The sequence below is a fragment of the Podarcis erhardii genome (assembly GCF_964252035.2).
Source record: "Podarcis erhardii genome assembly, chromosome: 3".
Taxonomy (NCBI): Eukaryota; Metazoa; Chordata; class Lepidosauria; order Squamata; family Lacertidae; genus Podarcis; species Podarcis erhardii.
Genome location: NC_138507.1, coordinates 50,203,848 through 50,218,262, shown reverse-complemented (window position 1 = coordinate 50,218,262; position 14,415 = coordinate 50,203,848). Strand labels below are relative to the sequence as shown.

At 47.4% G+C, this 14,415-nt stretch overlaps 1 protein-coding gene and 1 long non-coding RNA gene across 3 annotated transcripts in view; both read right to left on the bottom strand.

The window, feature by feature from the left end:
* Positions 1-2,368, bottom strand: part of PRDM1 (PR/SET domain 1) — an 86,713-nt gene extending 84,345 nt beyond the window's left edge. The window contains exons 1-3 of one of the 2 annotated variants that reach the window (XM_081857022.1): positions 2,270-2,368; positions 1,460-1,570; positions 811-874 (exon numbers count right to left, since the gene is read on the bottom strand). The gene's annotated coding sequence lies outside the window, so the exon portion shown is untranslated. The remainder of the gene's footprint in view (positions 1-810; positions 875-1,459; positions 1,571-2,269) is intronic. The other variant, XM_081857021.1, reaches the window with a different exon arrangement.
* LOC309339521 overlaps positions 1-14,415 on the bottom strand; it is a 315,853-nt gene that overhangs the window by 116,428 nt on the left and 185,010 nt on the right. The window lies entirely within an intron of this gene.

The following is a 14,415-nucleotide window of genomic DNA, read 5'->3' as shown; positions in this document are numbered from 1 at the left end:
AGGGCTGCAGCCTCAGCTTATTAAAGTCAACTACTGTATGATAAAGACTTGATAGATAATATTATCCATGTGATTCAGCTCAATAAATGAGTCCACTTGTTGGCAGCTACAGCCATGTAAAGGCAAAATTAAATGAATGAAACTTAACTGCAGCTGAACAAAATGTAACAGATAATCTTTACAGTATATACTGACAATAAACAATGTAATTTGTTGTGATTTGTCACACTAGGACACAAAGGAGCTACTAAAGAACCTTTCTAGACACTTTATTTTTGGCTACAGTCCTATGCACTGACAGACAATAGCAGCTTAACTACACACAAGCCTGCAGACATTGAATAATCCATTAGAAACAACTATGTTAAGTACTCTCGTATTAAAATATATTAAGTATGATTTATTGGTCCCTGATGAACAGCTCTAGAGCTTTCAGTAGTTCTGATACTGAAGACAGTGAGCATGTAAGTTTTCACCACAACGAAAAGTTTATTTCACTTCAACTACTACGTGTCAAGATGGACACTTTAATTAAGATACCAATAATCAATATGTGTTCCTTTTCATTCCATTTGTCAATTATGTCCTTCTTAAAAAAAATGGAAAAGGGTAGCACCCATAGACTGTGTTAAAATGTGTATAAATAAAGGAAATGACATGTTTGCTAAATACATTGTAGCTAATTTGTTCTTATGAAATGCATCATCTTCTTCAGGAGATCAGCTAAACAAACAGAGAAAGTTAACAGTGATAGTAAGTAGCCACATGACATGGCCTTGATTTTTAATCTTTGGTTAAAGCATTTCTTACCTTTTCCAAATCTTCTTTTTAGTGCTTTCAAGCAAATGACCTAAGGGGAAAAGCAAACAGAATCCTAATAGAACAGAATATCATTTTCACTCAGCCACTTTCTTTTGCAGTCCGTCCCCCCCTGCCCCCACTTCACATTTCAAACCAGTTAATTCCCTACTGTTTGAACAATACAAACAGGATGTTTCCTGTTGACATATTATTTTTACTGGTCAACAGTAAAGTCTTCCATTTCCTAAATAGCACGGCCACTAATTTTATCTGCCATAATCTTGCAAGGAGAGCAAACAAAAATGGGAAAAGCCAGAGAAGTCTCAAATTCATTTATAAATTCCCAATAAAGGTTAATAGTTAATCTCCTTGTCTCTCCCACATGCTCCACCCTCCTGCACGAATGGATGGTGCCTTGAAGGAATTAAATGTTTTTGTTCTCTTTTTACCAGAAGCCAGACGAAAGTGTCACCATCTCCACTTTTATTTACGGGTTGAGCAACAGCGGTTCCTCAAAAATCTCACGTTAATCCTAGAGAGATTGACTGCCCTAAACTAACAGATCTGATATGTGAAATACATTTGAATCAATCTTTCTTTTTCTTTTTAACAAAAATAACCCTTCCCTGCTCCCCACCTCCAGTAGAAAACATCCCACCTGCTCCAAAATGCAGTAGGATTTCAAGAAAGGAATTAAAGATCTTCCCGGTGGTTTCTTCTTCAGGTGAATTCTTTGGACGCCTCCCCCCTTCGGTCTGGAGCTTTAAACCTGAAAAACAAACACCTCTATTGAATTCAAAGTAAGCTTTGGTGGGGTCTGAGTTAATTCTCTATCAGACAGCAAGTCTCAGTGTCTGGTTGCACAAACACACCTTCACTCAGGTTGGAGAGAGGTTCCTTAGAAACCAAAAAATCAAAAAGACAAAGATGAGGGAAGGAAAGAGGCACTTCCATAAACCCTGGACAGGTTTAGTGCTGATTTTACGCGAAAACATAGTGGGAGGAAAAGTTTTTTGGAAAATGTTTAAAAACCAAAAACCAACCCCCCCCCCACACCCAGCCTGATGATCCAAAAACGTGAAAATAAAAAGGAAGGCTGTGATCTTAAGCGTGCGCCATTGGAAGCAAGTCTCTTATTCACAGGTAAATTAAGTAAAAGGCACACGTGCGCAGAAAGCATTTAAGTTCACAATTCTTGCAGCCCGTCCGTAAAACTCGAAGCTTTGCCCGACGAGGCGGTCTTGTGCAGCGCGGTCTGCTCGGGAGTGAACCTGATGGAATTCCCAGGCACGTGCGAACAGGAAGTCTAATAAACACGCATCTTCCACCCAGAGCCCCATGCCTTTCCACCCCACTCCGTTCCCGATTAACTTCAGGATCAGACGCGCTGGACAACCCCCCCCAACCCCCCACTCCGCAATGCCAGCATCATCATGCATCCACACGAGCAGCCACCGGGGCGACTTACCCGACTCTTCCCACTAGGCTGTGTCCCAAGAGCAGGAAGCCCCGGCCCCATCTCCCTAGCAGGCAAACGCAGCATCGCGCACAAAGCGCGCCAAGACGCCGGCAGCCGCTGCTCTCCCGCAGCCCGCCGCGCTCGCAGACGGGGACCGGGGCGCGCGAGGAGAGAGGCGGAGGGTGGGCGCGCGCGCGCGCGGGGGGGCCGGGAAGGGCGAAGCTGAGGAGGAGCAGGAGGTGGGCACCGTGCTGCCCCTACGCTTCCCTCCTGGGCTATTGAGGGTTATAGAGAGGCTCTATTATATCTCGGCTGGAAGAAGCCCCAGTCAGACTTGTGTGGAGAACATGAGGCGTCCTCCTTCTATCTCCTCAGAGGAAGGGGCAGCTTCCCTCCGAGCGGCGGCTCCCTCTCATGCCTTCTGCTTCCCGAGTTGACGAGGCGGGTTTTCTCGCTCGCTCGTACACACAAGACCCCCCCCCCGCCGCCGCCGCCCCCGTGTGCTCGCGTGCGTGAGAGGACCCCTGCGAGCGTCAGCCTCGTGGGTGGCTGGGTGGGTGCGTGGCGAAGAGAAGAGCGCGGCGACGCACACAAGCGGGGCACTTCAAAGCCGCCTTTTGGTGCGCGCGGGGGGTGTGGGAAAGAGGGGCAGAGGCGCAGCTGCGAGCCTTGGCGGACGAGCTCGCGCAGCACAAGCCACGCGCCCAGCTAGCTAGCTATTCGCCCCGGCAGCTTAACATTGACTGTGTGTGTGTGTGTGTGTGTTGTTGTTGTTGTTGGGTGGTTTTTTCCTTCGCCTTTTAGTTTAAAAACACTCCCCACATTCCTTCCCCAAACCCCCTCTGATTGGGCAGTTTCCCGTCTGTCACGTGCCACTCTCTTCAACCCCCCCCCCCCCCGCTTTCCTGTTTAGGGGAAGCAAGCGGGGGGGGGAGAGCTACTTGATTCATTCACTTTCACTTTGGTTCGTCAGGCTTGATCCTGAGGGAATTCAGGAAGGGGGAAGGGGGAGGGGAGGGGGGCGTGGGTTGGTTTCCTTCGCTGGGGAAATGACACTGCAGGTTTTTTTTCCCTTGGGAAAGAAACGGGCGTGGGGAAGGTCTTCGTTTACATAATAAGCCTCAATGCTATCTGTGGTACGTCGAGGTGAGCTCTGGTTGCCAAGGCTGTTGAGGAGCGAAGCCTTCATTCAGGCCTGAGACATTTGTGACCCGCTCGCCTTGTATTCGAGGACCTACTTCACCCCCGCTGGGCACGCAGCGGCTTTCCTCACGAGGTGCCCCAACCCCTTGTCCTGGTCGACTGACAAACATGTGTGTGTCAGAAATAGTTTAGGCCTTCTCCCATATCTCTGTATCTCCCCTCCCCTCCTTTTTCTCGTGGGTTTTTACAAGGTATACAGCTAAGGTGTATATAGCCCTGCCTGCTCTGGAAAAGGCTTCAGACTTTGCAGGGACTTCCCACCATATAGAAGTGTACCTGTGTGAAGCAGGATAGTACATATATTCCACAATGCCTCTGAATTTTCTACTTAGGATCCTTGAGCCAGCCAGCCTCATTACATGTGTGCATTTTTATTCAGTGTCAATATGTGAGGCTGAATGTTCTGTATTCCAAATGCAGACAGAAAATGAAAATTTAAAAACCCAGGCTTAGAGCCTGGTAGACAGTAATGGTAAATGCTTGGGGGATGGACAAGTTAGTAGTGGGAAGTTTAATTAATTCTTTTAAATAAGACCAACTTGATAGGGATAACAAAATTTTAAAAAATTCCTTCCAGTAGCACCTTAGACGCCAACTAAGTTTGTTACTGGTATGAGCTTTCGTGTGCATGCACACTTCAGATAGGGATAAGGCTTCCTTTACCTTTGGAGAGTAATTTATCAAACAATATGCCGTAAGGGTGTGATAAATATAAGTTAGAAGCTGAAGTGCCTTGCCAGATTGCATGAGATGCGCTTAACAAATCACGCAGAACGTAAGGATGCTACCTAATGAAATCATTGCTCCATCTAAGTTGTTTTACAAACTAACTTTTTCAAAAGATTACCACATTTTATTTTATTTTTATTTTTGAAAAATACCCAATTTTACAGGGTTTCACCATGTCTGTCAATATCATAGTTCCAAACAACATGACTTGCACTTCATAAATGAAAGCCAGTATATGATTGTATTTTAGTATTTTGTTGGAAGTCGCCCAGAGTGGCTGGGAAAACCAACAATATTATTATATTGAATAGATCCCACAACACTATAGAGACTTCTGGGCACAGCTTGAAGAGCCGATTTTGATCTACACGGCTTCAGCCCAAGTTATCTGGAAGACTGCATTTTTCAGTAAGTGCTTGCCTGTATTTTAAGATCCTTCTGTCTGCTCTGCCAACATCTGAAGTACATTTGGTCTTCTCTGTGGCTAGACTTTGAAGACTAGCATCGTCTCTGAAGACTTTTCGATGGCAGCCATCAAATTTAGACAGGTTTTGTCCTGAAAGCCAAACTGTACATAAGGTCAGTATCATGGTCCCCATGTTACAGATAGGGAGCCGGGGCTGGCCTAAGGCCGCCCTGCAAGATTCTGGCTGAAGAGTGAATTGAATGATGCCAAGGTTCATTTGTTCAATGAGAACGGGTACAACTACATGAGTATGAGCTGATTTGATAAGCCTTAGCCTTCTTTCAAAATAGCATTGGTCAGGCATGGCACCTCTCACGTTTCTGGTTTTAACGCGACTGCATGCAGCAACATACATTCCCCAGGGATCTCATAATAAAAACAGCAGTTATAGTCAGAAGGAGCCTGCGTCATCTCTTGCTAAGCATGGCTTATGGATGTTGCAAAACAGCATGGAGATGACACATAAGAAAGTGTGGCTCATTTCCCCTCTCCTTACTTTTTAAAGCGACACTAGGCAATCATAATGCCAGCTAATAAGACATCTCTGAGGTTCCACAAACATTACATAAAAGAGTAGTGTACAACACACAAAGGCAGTAAAAAGCCTTGGCTCTCAACAAGGAGAGGATTTTTAAATTGCCCGTTTCTGTGATAGCTGCCAGCAATAGCGCTTCTGGTAACATGTTAAAAGGGGAGAGAGAAAAGCCAACATATGTTTTGTAATGCTTTATTATAGAATAATTTTTCTGGCCAATCTGAAGTCAGGAATGCTGAGGCTTGATAGACTTAAATTATATCCTGTAGTTATTGAAACTGCAGTTAAAAAGTCCTACCCATAAATGTTTTTAATTTCTTTTTGATTCTATAGTGCTCCAACAGTCTCCTGTGGCAGGGAGTGCCACACAATAATTATGTCTTGCATGAACAAGAATTCCCTTTAAACTGTTAATTTGTCCATTAACCTGAACATTCTCAAATGTCCTTTTGTTATATAAAAGTACACCCTTAAATACAAGTGCCCAGTAGGCCAGCTTTATGGTGTTTGCTGAGCCATTGCACCTTTTCCTATATTTCTCATGTCTAAATGTAAAGGGCATGATCCATGCAAAGTTAAACTCTTCTAGGTTTCACTCATTTCAATGGTAGAAATGCACGCATGTGATTTATTTCTTTATTAAATGTATACACTCCTTTCACTGAGAACACTTCCCAGTGGTTTACTGCAATTACTTATTTATCAGAATAATTTATATTCCACTCACCCACTTAACAAAGTAGTGCCCCAGGCTGTTTCACGATGTTCAAAAAAAATCAAGCAAAACCAAACCAAAGAAATGGCTTGATTATTAGGTAACTAAAAAGAAGCAGATTAAACTGTAAAGGTTAGGAAAAAGTCTAGCAGTGAAAGTTAAGAGCAGTGCCAAACACACCTCCATGTGTGGAGGTTCACAACTCAAAGGACAGTTTCATGTAACCCAACTGAACTAGCATTTGCTCATATCGGGATAAAAGGAAGGGCCTCTCGATCAGACCCTTAAGGCATGGGCAGAATCATTTGGGAGAGGCAGTCCTATAAGTACCCTGGACCCAAGCTATTAAGGAGATCCTTTAAAAATTAAAAATAAAATCTTAAAACAGCAGACAAAAACAACAAGAATAAAAAAACCAGATTTTCAGATTTAGCCCGTCTCATCTCAGGGTTTCCGCACCTGGTGCCAAAAATACCAGGTATGGCCAGATATTACCAGGTATGAATGCCAGTTTGTATTAAGTGTTTATACACTGCTATCTGAAATATTTTTCAGGCCAAGGCATAGATTATGATTGAGTAGATGTTGGAATCTTAGATCTGCATAAGCCAGGACAACTCAAAACAAGTGATGATGTTCCTTATTGATTTCAGCCAAAAACAGTCCATTACATTGTGCAGACCAGCAGTGCTGTAAATTCTGAAGTGCAGGCATTCTTCATGACAGACCCCACAGCTGTGCTCCTTCTAAGACAATGCAACAAAAATGGATATATTTTTCTAACCAATCCAGACTTTATGGTTTCAGTACCATGCCAGATTCTACCCTCCCCTCCAGAAACCCTCTCCTCCCCGCTGCCCCTTGCTTAATATCCAGCCTGATGAAGAGTTCTAGTGACTCAAAAGCTTGCTTCTTATTTTCTGACTTTTGGGTTGGTCATAATAAAGGGACTTTAGAATTTTTCAAAATAAAAGTGGCATGTTAACCCTGCTTCTCTCTCTGCTTAGCTTATCTGGTGAGAAGGGTTTCGTTTGCATGCGAAAGATTGGCAAAAAATGCCCTAGGAGATGATAGCATTGTCCCTGCTTTGAAATTAGTGGTGGTTCTTCATACTTGCTCCTCCCTGCTCCAGTGCTCCACTGCACCGCTGCTCACTTACACAGGATTTCTCTGCATGTGTCTTTTAGGAAGAGTGTGTAATGCAGGGATTACATCAAAGAAAGCCTGTAGCTTTTGTGGTGCACACACACGGTTGGTGGAAGGAAGGCTATTCAGTTCACAGCTTGTTACATTGATTCTGGATGTGCAGAATGAAAGTAAATCCCTTATTTTCCAAAACCTGCGAAACTTCAAGTGCTGGGTGTTTGGCATGATGTGAAGAGTTTGGGGGTGATTTGATATATTTTAGGGCTCTAGCACTGGAGAAAGAAGGGCTATATCTTTAAAAAACTATTCACACTGGATTATTATACATAGGATATTCTTTTAAAAGTCTCAGTGGGAGCTCTCCATATGGTAAAAGTTAAAAGTGTTTCTTTCTACAAAATATAATGAGGAGTGACTTTCAGGAGAACTGACACCTGGTTATAACAATAGAGAACCTTGGCTTACATTATTTGATAACGTAGTATATGAAGCTGTCTAGGCATGTTCTGTAATGCCTGAGACAGGAAAAGACAGAACACTCCAGTACCGATAGGAACAGAATTTTTCTAGGCTTTTTTTCCCTGGAAAATAATAATTTTTATTTATCTGGAAAATAATAATTTTTATTTATTTAGACCACTTAATTAAAAAAAATCCCTTAGCAATGCACGTAAAAATAATATAAAACAAATAAAAACAAGAAGTTTTAAAAATAATTAAACCTAACTAGATTAAATATCCAGATAGTCTCGCCGAAACAAATAGGGGGTTAGCAGGTAACTGAAACAATCCAGTGACAATGCCTGCCTAATGTTAATAGGCACGGAGGTCCAAGATACAGGTGCTGTCACACTGAAAATTTGACTCCTCTCAGATGTGGCGAGCACACCATTTTATACTTGTCAGAATGCTTTATAGACTAACTTTTACAGTTGACTTTGTGTGTGTGTGTCTGTGTGTTTGCGTGTAGTTAGGAAAACAGGAGACCGGAAATGTTAAATTGAAATGTAGTTGTTTATGAGAGGTTGCCTTACCATTGATTTTGGATGGACTTTTCACACTGTGGGCAATACCCAGCGAAAGTAATGTTTAGTTGATTTGGGTTTTATTTATTTAATTTTATTTTTATTTATTAAATTTGTTTTCCGCCCTTCCTCTAACGATTCCAGGGCAATTCACAGCAGATGAATTAGGACCACTAGAGACTAAAAAAAAAAAAAAAAATGTTTCAAGACTGCTAATTGGAACAAATTTCCCTCGTGCTTAAGCAGTTCCACTGGTTCAGGGTTAGCTTCTCAGCATGGAGAAAAGTGACACATCTGCAGGCAGACCTCAGAAGAACAGAATTTTCCTCACCTCAACAATTTATTTGTGTTTAATTTTTGATATTTTGCCTTTTAAACTGCAAATATGCTTAAGGTTAGCAGTGATGCCAATGCAAAGTCAAGACATGACATTATCTTTTTAATTTAATGTAGGGCTTTACATGTCAATGTAAGCACCTTGAATTGGCCTCAGAGCACACAGGCAACCAGTACAGACCTTTAATAATTAGTGTAATATTTGCCTGTCCGCTGATGCCAGCCTCTACATTCTGCACCAATAATAAATAATAATAATAATAAATTTTATTTATATCCCGCCCTCCCCAGCCGGGCTCAGGGCAGCTAACAACACTAAAACAGTGCAACATTATAAAAACATTATAAAAATTAATTAAAATCAAAATTGATGGCAACCATAAACTAAAGTTTTGTAAAGATTGCCAAAGGAGGGAGTCAGGCCGTGCCCTGACCAAAGGCCTGGTGGAACAGCTCTGTCTTGCAGGCCCTGCGGAAAGATGTCAAGTCCTGCAGGGCCCTTGTCTCTTGTGACAGAGCGTTCCACCAGCTTGGAGCCACAGCCAAAAAAGCCCTGGCTCTAGTTGAGGCCAGCCTAACCTCTCTGTGGCCTGGGACCTTCAAGATGTTTTTATTTGAAGACCATAAGTTCCTCTGTGGGGCATACTAGGAGAGGCGGTCCCGTAGGTACAAGGGTCCTAGGCCGTATAGGGCTTTGAAGGTTAAAACCAGCACCTTAAACCTGATCCTGTACTCCACCGGGAGCCAGTACAGCTGGTATAGCACTGGATGAATGTGATCTCGCAGCGAAGACCCCATAAGGAGTCTCGCTGCGGCATTCTGCACCCGATTCTGCACCAGCTGGAGTTTCTGGGTCAGTCTCAAGGGCAGCCCCATGTAGAGTGAGTTACAATAATCCAGTCTGGAGGTGACCGTCGCGTGGATCACAGTGGCTAGGTCAGGGCGAGAGAGGTAAGGAGCCAACTGCTTAGCTTGGCGGAGATGAAAAAATGCCGCCTTTGTTATAGCTGCAATCTGCGCCTCCATGGAGAGGGAGGTATCGAAGATTACACCCAAACTCTTAACGGACGGTGCTGGCACTAATTGCACCCCCGCAAGAGATGGGAGTTGCCCCCTCAATCCCATATCATCCCGTCCCAGCCAGAGGACCTCTGTCTTCGAAGGATTTAACTTCAACTGGCTCCCACGTAACCATCCAGCCACAGCTTCCAAGCATCTGATCAGTGTGTCTGGGGCCGAGTCAGGATGGCCATCCATCAACAGATAGAGTTGGGTGTCATCAGCATACTGATGGCAGCCCAGCCCAAAACTCCGGACAAGCTGGGCGAGGGGGCGCATAAAGATGTTAAAAAGCATTGGGGAGAGTATCGCACCCTGGGGCACTCCACACACCAAGGAGTGGCGGGATGACAATTCTCCCCCAAGCGCCACCCTCTGTCCCCGACCAGAGAGAAACGAGCGCAGCCATTGAAGGACTGTGCCCTGGATCCCCATGTTGGCAAGGCGGTGGTCCAGGAGTTCGTGATCGACTATGTCAAAGGCTGCTGACAGGTCTAGAAGAATCAGCAGCCCCGACCCGCCTCGATCCAGCTGCCTGCGGAGATCATCTGTTAGGGCGACCAGAGCCGTCTCGGTCCCATGACCAGCGCGGAAGCCGGACTGGAATGGATCCAGAGCCGATGTTTCATCCAGAAACCTACCAAGCTGTTCAGCAACTGCTCTCTCAATCACCTTACCCAGGAATGGAAGATTTGAAACCGGGCGGTAATTGGATAGATCTAAGGGATCTAATGATGTTTTCTTTAAAAGCGGGCGCACCACTGCCTCCTTCAGTTCCCCTGGGAATGTCCCGGTGCCAAGGGACAAATTGATGATATCCCCCAGGGGGGCCCGCACCTCGTCTGGACACACTCTAATCAGCCAGGACGAGCACGGGTCGAGAGGACAAGTGGTGGGCTTTCCAGCTCGGAGGAGTCTGTCCACATCGGCTGGGGATATCCGGTCAAAGTGCTCCAATACTGGACCCGAGGACAGTCGAGGGGCCTCCAGTTCCTTTATTGTATCCAAATTGGCAGGGAGGTCATGGCGGAGCAACAGGACCTTCTCCGCAAAAAAGCTCGCAAATGCCTCACAGCTGTTTGTCAAATTGTTATTTAAATTTGGCTGTCCTTCGAGGGACGTTAAAGACTGAATTATACTAAATAATTGCGCCGGGCGAGAGCTAGCGGATGCAATGGAGGCTGAGAAGTAGGACTTCTTAGCGGCCTTCACTGCCATCTCGTAGGTTTTCATAAAAACCCTATAAGATGTTCTTGAAGCTCCATCACGGGCACCCCACCATACTCGCTCTAGCCGTCTGAGGTCCCGCTTCATTTTCCGGAGCTCCTCGGTAAACCAGGGAGCCCGGTTTCTGCGGGGTCGCAGAGGGCGCTTAGGTGCGATCTCATTGATGGCTGCCAGGAGCTGGGTATTCCAGCCCTCAACAAGCTCAGTCAGTGAGTCGCCAGGGGGAGAAAGGTCCCACAAGGCTTGACGGAATCTATCAGGGTCCATCAGCCTCTGCGGGTGAGCCCAAATCGGCTCGCCACCTAAGCAGGGTGGGGGTGGAACGTCAATCCTGGCTTTCAAAGCGTAGTGATCAGACCATGGCACCTTCATCGAAGGAAACATGATCACATCTATACCGACGCCAAAGATCAAATCCAGCGTGTGGCCTTCTTGATGTGTGGGGCCCGAAACAAACTGGGAGAGCCCTAGTGTCGCCATGGAAGACACCAGGTCCAGAGCCTGTGAGGAGGGAGTGGCATCAGCATGGATGTTGAAGTCCCCCAATACCAATAGGTTAGGGAACTCCAAGGCCCAGCCGGCCACCGCCTCCAGCAGGCCTGACAGGGTGGCTGCTGGTGCGCTAGGTGGCCAGTACACCAGCCAGACAGCCAAGCTCACCTCGGAGCCCCACACTAGGCCAACACACATCGATGGCGATGGTAGAGCCCTGAAAGAAAGAACAATCTTCCCGGATTAATAATCCCACCCCTCCCCCCCGGCCCACAGTCCGCGACTGGTGGAGGACGGAGAAACCCGGGGGCACCATCTCTTGTAAGGTAACAGTATCCCCTTCACGCACCCAGGTCTCCGTCACACAAGCCAGGTCGACCCCCTGCGAGATGAAGAAATCTCGCAGGGTGGCAGTTTTTTTGCCTATAGACCTGGCATTGCACAACACCAGTGACGGAGGTGAGTAATCCTTGCTCACCCTACCCTCGTCTCTCGGGGCGCAGATTGGAAGGGGTACGAGCATATCCGTATCTCGATCCCCTTCGCCTATGACATCTGCCCCCACCACCATACCTCCCTCGCCCCTCCACAGTAGGAATCCCAAGCCTCATACTCACCTCCATTTACAAAATATAAAAGCAAACAAACAAAAAACAATTACACCAAAACAAAACCAATCCCCACCCCACTCAACAACCATCCCAACCCAACCCAAAATAAAACAAAACAAATTAAAAATACATGGATAAAAACCACAGTTTATGGTGGTACAACAAAGTTGAAATATACTCAGAGTCGCAAAGTGATTTCATGCTCTTTATTCAGCTCATAGTGGTGAGGAGGAATGAATGAATGTCCCCTCAAAGTATCTGCTTTATATACATTATTTACACAATGGGCTGCACATGATTGGCTAATTCCAGGATTCTACTGTAGGCCAATCAGGTTGTGGATTCACTTCTATCTGGAGCATGATTGGGTGGTTCCTGCTAACCAATCATACTGCTGCATTGTTCTAGGACCAATCAGACTGCTGCATTCTGAATCCTATTGTTCTAGGACCAATCAGACTGCTGCCTTTTGGAGCCTATTGTTCTAGGACCAATCAGACTGCTGCAGTTTGGATCCTATTCAACTCAGTACATAACACCCCTCCCCTCTAAGTTCCAGTCCTGCCCGGAAGGTCGCATTCATAGTCCTCAAGGTACGCCGGTGGCCTACGTGTGCGTTGCGGCCTGGGGTGTTCCCTGGTCCGGGGTTCAGGTTCTGGCTCGTGTTCCAAGGATGGGGCTGTTTGGTCTGGCGCAACCGGCTCGCTCAGTCGTGGTTCTGGTTCCGGTGTCCTTTCGGCCTCGCGGGTCCTCTCTGTATTTACTGATTCTGCCTCTCATGCTTGCCCCTGCTGCTCTATGGGCCTCACTGCCCCACTGTTCCCTTGGGACTCCTCTGACCTGTCCTCCTCCTCCTGGTTTTCTCCCGGGAATCGTCGCCGTATCTGGTCGCAGTGGCGGTGCCAGCATTGCCCCCCATCTGTTAGCACCTCGTACGACACGGGGCCCGTGACCCTGGTGACTGTGGCAGGTACCCATGCAGGGCCTGCCCCAAAATTCTTTGCGTACACTGGGTCCTGGGCCTCGAAGGTCCGGGGGTTCCTGCCTTTCCCCACCACTACCTCATCCTGAGCTCTATCGGGGTGAAGGCGGTCCAATCTGATTGCAAGGCGCCGACCCATTAGTAGTTCAGCGGGGCTCCGGCCAGTCGTTGAGCTGGGGGTGCTGTGCTGTGCTAGAAGGAATGTGGCAAGGCGGTACTCCCAATCCCCTTGCGTCATGTGGCGAAGGGTGTCCTTGGTGGTCCGCACCATGCGTTCTGCTTGGCCATTGGTGGCAGGGTGGAATGGCGCCGAACGGATGTGGCGGATGGCGTTCTGCACTGTGAAGGTTTGAAATTCTCCTGATGTAAATGCAGTCCCGTTGTCTGAGACGAGAGTGTCAGGGAGCCCGTGGGTTGCAAACAGCCTGCGTAGTACCCGGATGGCTGCGGACGTAGAAGTGGACGGTACCAGTGCGACTTCCAGCCATTTGGTGTAGGAGTCCACCACTATGAAGAATGTTTTCCCCTGAAAGGGGCCAGCGAAGTCCACATGCAGGCGTGACCATGGTGCTCGGGCGGACTCCCAGGACTGGACTGGGGCCCTTGGGGGATCTGGGCGGGATTCCTGGCAGGCCTGGCAGTGTTTGACCCAGGCCTCTATCTCTCCGTCGATCCCCGGCCACCACACATAACTCCTGGCAAGGGCCTTCATTCTTACTACCCCTGGGTGTGTCTCGTGTAGGGCTGTGAGGACCCTTTTGCGGAGGGGCTGGGGAACAACGACCCTGCTTCCCCATAACAGGCACCCCTTGTGGGCTGACAGTTCATGTTTGCGGGTTGTGTAGCCGGCGAATTCTGGCCCGGGGCTACGGCTGGGCCATCCCCTCCACACCCAGTCCAGGACCCGGGAGATGACCCTATCTTTCTTGGAATGGTGTGCAACTTCTTGTGCCTGAATGGGGCGGTCAGGAAGCAGCTCCAGGCTCATAACCTCTTGTGCAGGTGCTGGGTCGGGGCCTGTTTCCGGTAGTGGTAGCCTGCTGAGGGCGTCTGCATGGCCCATCGCCTTTCCAGGGCGGTGAATCAGTGCATACTGGTAGCTGGCAAGGAAAATTGACCACCTGAGGACGCGAGGAGACAGCACTTGGGGGGTCTGCTTTTCGGGGGCAAGCAAGCCAAGCAACGGCTTGTGGTCAGTCACCACGGTGAAGGGCCGCCCGTACAAGAAATCATGGAATTTTTTTACTCCCTTCACGATTGCCAGACCCTCCTTGTCGATTTGCGAGTAGTTCCGCTCGGTTTCGTTGAGTGTCTGGGAAAAGTATGCTACCGGTACCTCTCTTCCATCTGGGAGTTGGTGTCCCAGGACAGCGCCGATGCCATAGGGCGAGGCGTCGCATGCTAGCACCACCGGCAGCCTCTCGTCGAAGTGTGCCAAGACCGAGTTTGAGACAAGCAAGTCCTTGACTGCCTGGAATGCGGCCTCCTGGCGCTGGCCCCACACCCAAGGGGCCCGCTTGTCCAGGAGTCTGTGTAGGGGCTCCGCTACCGCCGCCTTGTGGGGAAGGAAGGAATGGTAAAAGTTCAATAATCCCAAGAAGGCCTGAAGTTCAGTCTTGTTCTTGGGCG